The sequence below is a fragment of the Pinus tabuliformis genome, chromosome Q, assembly GCF_031772625.1.
Source record: "Pinus tabuliformis cultivar Carrire ecotype Pingquan chromosome Q, CPIR1, whole genome shotgun sequence".
Classification (NCBI taxonomy): Eukaryota; Viridiplantae; Streptophyta; class Pinopsida; order Pinales; family Pinaceae; genus Pinus; species Pinus tabuliformis.
The window spans coordinates 650,242,922-650,250,823 of NC_142296.1; positions in this window are offsets into that span (position 1 = coordinate 650,242,922).

Sequence of the window (7,902 nt, forward strand, 5' to 3'; positions counted from 1 at the left end):
ATTGGTTACAGGCAATCTCCGGCGTTGTATTCAATATATTTCATTATTTTATTTTATCCACAGAATAAGAGATTTAATTTTAAACAATAATAAAATTGTATGGTGAGTCGGTTAATGTAAATACACAAACAAAGAAAATTGATTTGCCAAATAATTAAGGCCATACGACAATTGATTCGCGAAAATTGATGAATGGACAAGATAACAGAGATAAAGTAGAATTGGTGGGGAACAAGCACATATTGATCCCATAAAGTAGAAAGCTAGACCATGTAACTCTCAAAGATTTGGACTAGTTACTGAGAATAGGAATTACATATTCAGTATTACTATGAATATATTTTTTGGTTGGTTTTGTTTTTCTATGAATATTTATGAATATTTTTTAGTGATCTCCAAGCAGAGTGTTGTTGGCCCCTAATTTTGACCTTTTTCACCATGCGCATTCCACCATTTTATCATCCCTTGCCACCATATCATGATCATATTTGTCATATTTTGACCTCCTTTTGCACATTAAGGTAAAATAATTATGTCTTTTAATTTTTAGAATTTTTAGTAAAAATTGGGTATTAAAAATTATTTTTGGCAAAAACAAAATTTCTCGTAATGGCTCCATTGAAGTCGTATGTGTAGGACACCTGGGCACAAACTGAAGATAGATTCGAGAAGTACAAGAACCAAGGATGAATAGACTCCTATTGGCACACTCCAAATGAATCAAAATATGCCCGGTCAAAACTGGTCAAACTTGACCAGTCACTCAGGAAATCCCCTGATTTAGGGGCAGTTTTGTGATTTTGTGGAAAATTCTCATATTTTGTGCAACAAAGGGATGAATTCGACCCTAGTAGGTGGAATAGGACTCTCATTGGTTGTTACAACCATTATAGTTGATTTAGTTATACTTTTAGCCTATTTAAGCACAACAACTAAACAACTATGGACATATATTATTATTATTATAACTTCTCTATTTATGAATAAAATTTGAAGAACTTGCCTTCTATTTCTTGTTGTGATTGTTGTGGGATGTAATTGATGATCCACTGTAGCTGGTAGTATTCAGGTGTACCAAGCAAAGATGGAGGGCCCCCATTCTAAGCTAAGTACACTGCATTGTAATTGTTGTGCATAATTGTTAATATCTTAGATTGCTGCATATTTCGTTTACAATTTCTTGTGAATATTTTTTGAGTCAATTCATTGTATATCATAGCCATTTATATTTTTGAAGTGATTTCCTTTCAGTAATTGGTTTAAGTAAGGAAGGACAACCCATGCATCTAAGTTAGATCTTCTTCCTTGTGAGCTAAGAATTAAATTGGAAATTGTGTTTATGCATTTAATCTTTACTACTTTCTTAATTTAATTGTGTTATGCTTTATGGTCGAATTGGTTTTGTTGGAATAGGAACGATGAGGAAGGACAACCAGGACCTCTAAGTTAGAGCCTCTTCCTTGTTGGCTATACTCCACATAAAATCTTTGCATATTTTCTTTTAGATCATAATTTCAATGCTTTCTTTACAATCAGTAATTTACATTTGTAGTATGCATTTCCATTATTTCCATCTAAGGAACTACTTCCTACATTAGTTAAATCTAAGTTTCGTATGCCTTGGTGTGCATCTAAGTTTACTAGCCCGGATTGATATTAAAACAAATTCTTTAATTCAACTCCATAAATTAGACTGACATTTTTGGCGTCATTGTCAAGGAATCACTCTTAGATAGAGTTGGTTAGAAAGATTTTTTAAAAACATATAATAATAAAAACAAAAACAAAAACACTTTTCTTTATGGTTATTCATGCTTATTAGGAAGGTAGGTCCCCAAAACAAAACCCCCAACCACTAACAAAAACTAACTACAATATCCATTTGCAAAACAAGATCTACAAAAAATGATGTTAAAGAAGTCATTTAGAGAAGGAGGATATGCCACCACAAGGATCTTCTTAAATCCTTGTCCACAATTTAGAATGGTCACTAGGGATGAATCTTCATTTCAAAAGATAGAAGAGGAACAAAGCATCCATGAAGAGGATCCACAAGAAGAGAACCTAGAAGCTTATTCTAGTTATCTTTGTAAGGAGATCAATGAGTTATGGATCATATGCGATGAAGTTTAAACAATAGATTTAGAAATTGAAGAATATCTAGCATATGTATCACAAGATCCCTTGTGTATTCATGATTTTGAACAAGTTCCACAAGAAGAACTTTGTGCTATGACAATTGAGGAGAATCAAAGACTTAAAGATCACACTCAAACTTGGTTTCAACTAGTCATTAGGCCACAACACCACTCCATTTTTCAACATTCCTTAGCATCAAATCTTTATGATCAACTAACTTTTCATGTCCAAGCATTCATTAAGGTATATTTTTCAAACTTGGATATGAGTCTACTTATGATCTTGTTACGCAAATGGATGCATTGGAAATTCTCTTATACTTAAGAGAATGATTTATTTTTCTACAATAGAGTAGGATAGAATAGAATAAATAAATAAATAGGTAAAATGAGTTCACAATAAGACTTTTGGTTCAAACTCTCATGAATAATTCTTCAAATCATTGTTCAATACTCATTTGGAAGGATTTTTATGGCAAAATGCAGTAAGAACAATCCTATTTTGGGTAACCATATAGGATCATTTTCAAAGCATGTTTTTAAAGAAATAATCGTTTGAAATCTAGTTTTTAACCCATTTTGAAATTTTCAATTTGGATCACAAATCAAAATAAATATGATCAAAATAAATACTAGGTCTCAAGTGAAATTTTGAGGACAGAGTTAGTAAAGAATTGATTCAAAGGGTCTAATGGAAAAAAAAATTACATAATTTGTATAGGGAAGATATCCCTTCGAATCTAGTTTCCAAAGCAATTTGAATCACCTCAATCCAACATCATATGAAAAAATTATTCTCAAAATACTAATTTTTGTCGAAAAATCTGCATGGTGACAATTTTAGGCCTTTACTGTTCATTGGAATATTTCACATACCAAATAATCTTATTTTCAAAACATATTTCTAAATTATATATATATATATATATATATATATATATATATATACATATTCAAGTCTAGTTTATGACACAATTTGAATCATCTCATTTTAAGTCCAGGTGAAAAAGTTATGCCACGTTTAGTGACTGCATGTCTTAAAATCAGCATAGTGAAACTCTGCCTGTTAGGACTGTCCATCAACAATTTTGTGATATCAAACCTAAGGATCTTAAAAAACCTGTTTCTACTGCATATACAAAAATGAATCTACTTTAATCTCCAAGTGTAATTCCATCTATCCAATCTTTAACAAAAAAAAGTTACAATCCAAATAGTGACTATTGGTCTAGTCAAAAATTCACAAGAAGCTCTATCAGACATGGTACTTCTCATCATTTTTAACATATAATTTTAAACCATTTTGAAAACATGTTTATACTAGAAGTAACCATATGAATTAAATTCAACTTGGCTTTTTAATCACTCTAATTGGACATTAAACAAATATTTTGTGAACAAAATATCATTAGGAGGTATAGGTTGGCCACCATTCCTCAAAGGGTAAACACATGCATTTTCTTTGTATATCGTCTTTGGACTTGTTTTTAAAGCATTTCTTGTAATTATTTTATATATTTCTTTGAAGAAGAAAGATTGTACACCTCTCTTCCTCCATCATCTAATAGTGTATTGCAGGCAAGTGTTATGTTTTTGCAGGTCTCGGGAAGATTTAAAGGGTGAACTCCATGGATGAACGACTTTTCAAGTCAATCTTTAAAAATTCATATATGAGAATATGAAATGAAAATATTCAATTCAAATAAAAGTGGAATTCACATGATGTTGAGTTCATCCAATGAAACTCAAAACTCATGAAGCTTGCTTTCAGTTGCTGACCAACAACACCAACAAACCTACAAGATGGATTGAGATCAAGGCAAAAGACATGAAGCCATCAAAAGAAGAAGAAGTCAAGTTCTATACCATTAAAAGTCACATCCATTTCCAAAGAATAATTTCATAAGCTATATTGTTCATGATATCATCCATTATCCATATTGTATGTTAAGCTTCGCGATCATGCATGTTGAAGTCCAGACCTATTATCTATCTATCTATCCATCTACTACTAGATCATGACTTCAACCTATCTTACTTTCATAAGCTTTCCATACTTCCCTACTCCATTATACCTCACCTCCATCCATGAAAAAAAAGGTCAAAAATAATAAAGAGGTTTGGTTATGAAAATCCAAGTTCTTGGCACAATACAAACCTGAATTCATATTGGAAAACCAAGATAATTGGCTAATATGAATTCTAAAAAAAATGGTTCTAGCTTATTTCATTATTTCATATAGATTCTCTATTTTATTCTGACAATAAACTATGTCATCTCATTCTTTGAAAAAGGAATCATCCAGTTCAAAGACTTGGGGACAAGTCTTAGAATAAGCAAGGGGGAAACAAAGGCATTGGTTTCATTACTAAAATGCCTTGTTATCATTTTCATTTCAAGCATTGTTATCCTTCTTATCTCAACATGAAGACATTCAAGCATGTAGATACTCAATATGGAATATGAAGATATTTCAACTTCAACTTCAACATTCAAAGCTATAAGAGGAGACTTCATGAAAAGTCACAAAGATACTTTAATTTGCAGTATTTACAAAGGGAACTGAATTTGCAGTATTTATGGAGGGACCTGAACATAAGGAAAATTTTACATCACAAAGGAACCTGAACATAAGGAAATATTCTTCACAAAGGGGCATGAAGCTCAAGCTAAAAATCTGTGAGAAGGGACCTGTATACAAAAGAGCCATTTGAAAATTAGTTCCTCTCAAAACAACTAAAGGAGCTATTTGAAAGACACTTCTTTTCAAGCAACAACCAAGGAAAGTAATGGAAATATTGTAAGTTAAAATTTTATTTTTAATGCTTCTTTATTTTGAAAGAAATTCTTGAATTAGGAGACTAATTAAAACCTTGGTGCATAAGAGTGTAAGCCCTTCATCCCCTGCACATACATAAACCTTTTTCCTTTCATAAACCTTTTACCCTACCATCTATTCAAATCAAAGTCTCTTTGCCTACAATACAAGTCATTTTTACAAAAAATCACATGTCTCTTTGCCTACAAAACAAAGTCTTTTCTGCAAAACAAGTCACATTAAAAAGCATGGGTTAGTGTCACAAAAATGAGAACAAAGATGTGTTTGAAATAAGGAGTTATAATGCTATGAAGAACTATGGAATAAAGATGCATTTACATGATCTAAAAGTAAAAAAATTACTCTATTTTCTTTGGGTCTTGAAATGACCTTGAAATGGTCATTTCGAAAGTTATTTCAAGAGTAAGTATTAAAAGTAACATATGGATAATCATTAAGATTGCATCATGAGGAAGTAGAGTATAGGGAGATAAGACATATTACTTGAAAAGGACCTTGAAAATATCATTGTAATCACCAAAGAAGACAATAACAATGTAGTCTTGATGATACATCATAAGTTAAAAAACAAAAAACAAAAACAAAAACAAAAAACCGGAGAGGTGGCTCAATGGCATGCAAAACTCATTCAGTGAAATCAAAGTCATTATGCAATCATAATGAGGCTCTGTAAAAACAAAACACATGCACCAAAATGAAATCATAAAACTATTTGAGGGAAATATGGTAAGTGTAAGGTTGCATTTTTTAAACTGCCCAGCAAATTTTTGAAAAACACACCTACAGGAAATAAAAGAAATACAACTTAGTCAAAGGTTCAACATTGTATGCTCAGTTCAAAAAAACAGTGCCATTCAAACATAGGGATAGGACAACGAAGGAAACGAAGGCTCAGCAGTGGAGAAGTGAAGCCCAAAACTACGGCTAAGAAGCAAGGTAGGAAATGTAAACCCAGAAATATTAGAATCTATTTTATAATGAAGTTAGAGATGAAATCGATTAAAATAAATTAGCTGTGTAAATTTCTAGGGTACCAAGATTGCAATGTTGAAGAGAAATCAACAAAATCCATACGTTGACTTTTCATTGAATAGAACTCCATAACTAAATGTTGAAATCTTCAAAATGCAAATCTCATAAATTGCATGGAGTTCTTAGTGATTGAGTTGTGTTAGGAGTAAGAAACAGGTCAATCAGTATGATTTAAAGTGTTTGTTAGTGTAGATATCAAATCCGAGTATGAGTGGCGTAGTTGGCAGTGTAAACTCCATGTCTGATACTCCAAGTTACATAATTAGTAGCGTAAACTCCAAGTCTGAGACTCCAAGCTACATTGTTGGTAGCATAGACCTCCAAAACAGAACTTGAAGTGCATGGTGAGCTATGAATGTTGGTGTTAAAGTTGTGAGTGTATGACGGAGCTAAACTGTGAATGGAATTTTTTTTAAATGAGTTGTAATCAAAAGACTATAGATTTCATGAATTTTTTTCCAAAAATTGATTTCTGAGGTGTTAAAACACAGAGTCTTGTTCTTGTGAGTACACAACAGTAACAAAATTGGTATTTCATGCCTAAATTTCAACATTTCAGTTCAGAGATTTCTCCTTATTTTCGTGGGTATTCAACAGTGATAAAAAATTTGCATATTAGTCCAACCAATCAACATTCCAGTTCATAATTTTTGAGAATATATTGCAGAGTCTTGGTAAGCAAACACCTATGTTATTTTTTTAAAATGTTTTTCTTTGAATGACAATCTACAAGAAAACATTTCATTCTTCTCTAATATTTACACCACATAATGTAAATACTCTATCATTTCAACACAGATTTCAAGAAAATTTATTTCTTTTAACAGAGTCTTTATTTTCTATGAGGTTATTCACTGTTGAGGGATATTTAAATTGGTTCAGAGACCAAAACAAGAAGAAACAAAGCCTTCTAGATTTCAAAATGGAATGAATAATTGAGCCCACAGGATTTCAAATCGAAAATTGGAATAAGGAGACTATAGAGAAACTCTATCAAGCAGGATTATTAGAGTTTCTTAGGAAATTTAATGGGTATAATGCAAAAGTGACAGAGATGTTTGTGTCTAACTATGATAATGAGAAAACCATGGTAGGAGGCATTCTTGTTCCAATCACACCAGAATACCTTTCTCAAGCCACAAATCTATCAATGACAGGGGAAGAATATCATAAAGGGAAACATTTTAAGGAGAAAGGATGGAACTACTTTTTAGAAAAGAAAAGGAAAGGAACATTTGACAAAACCAAAGGGATTCCAAGGGAATGGTTGAGAGAACCATGGGCAGAATTGGTTCTTATTATTCAAAAATACTTCACTTGTGATGGGAGATATAGCATAATACATCTATATCATATCAAATTCATCCAACATATAAAAGGTGACTGTAAATTAAACCCCCCTTATTTATTTTCTATAAGTTTAGTGAAAATGGTTGAAGGATTGAAAAACAAAACTAGAAGAAAGGAAACTAGTTGTTTCCATCAAGGATTAATAAAAATCCTTATTGAATATCTGTTGAAAAACAGAGGAGAGACATGGGAAAAATTCTTAGATAAGAATCAATTTGTAGAATTTAAGAAGGAACAGGAGCTAGTTGGAAATAAGGAAGCACTTGAGCAATTACATCTTTCTAGAGATGTCATGCATTCACCATTATACCCAAGAACCAGATCTAAGAAAAAGCAAGAGGGCATAAGCATAGAGAAAGAGAGATCTTTCATATATTTCCCAAAGCAACCAAAGAAAAAGATGATCAAGGAATCTTCTAAGGAAGACCGAGGCATTGAGGTAGAAATTCTGGAAGAGATACCTCTTGATATACCTCAATAGCCACACCAAGAAATTTTTGAGAGGTTAGAAAGAGAAGCAAAAGAAAAACTTAGGGAGATGG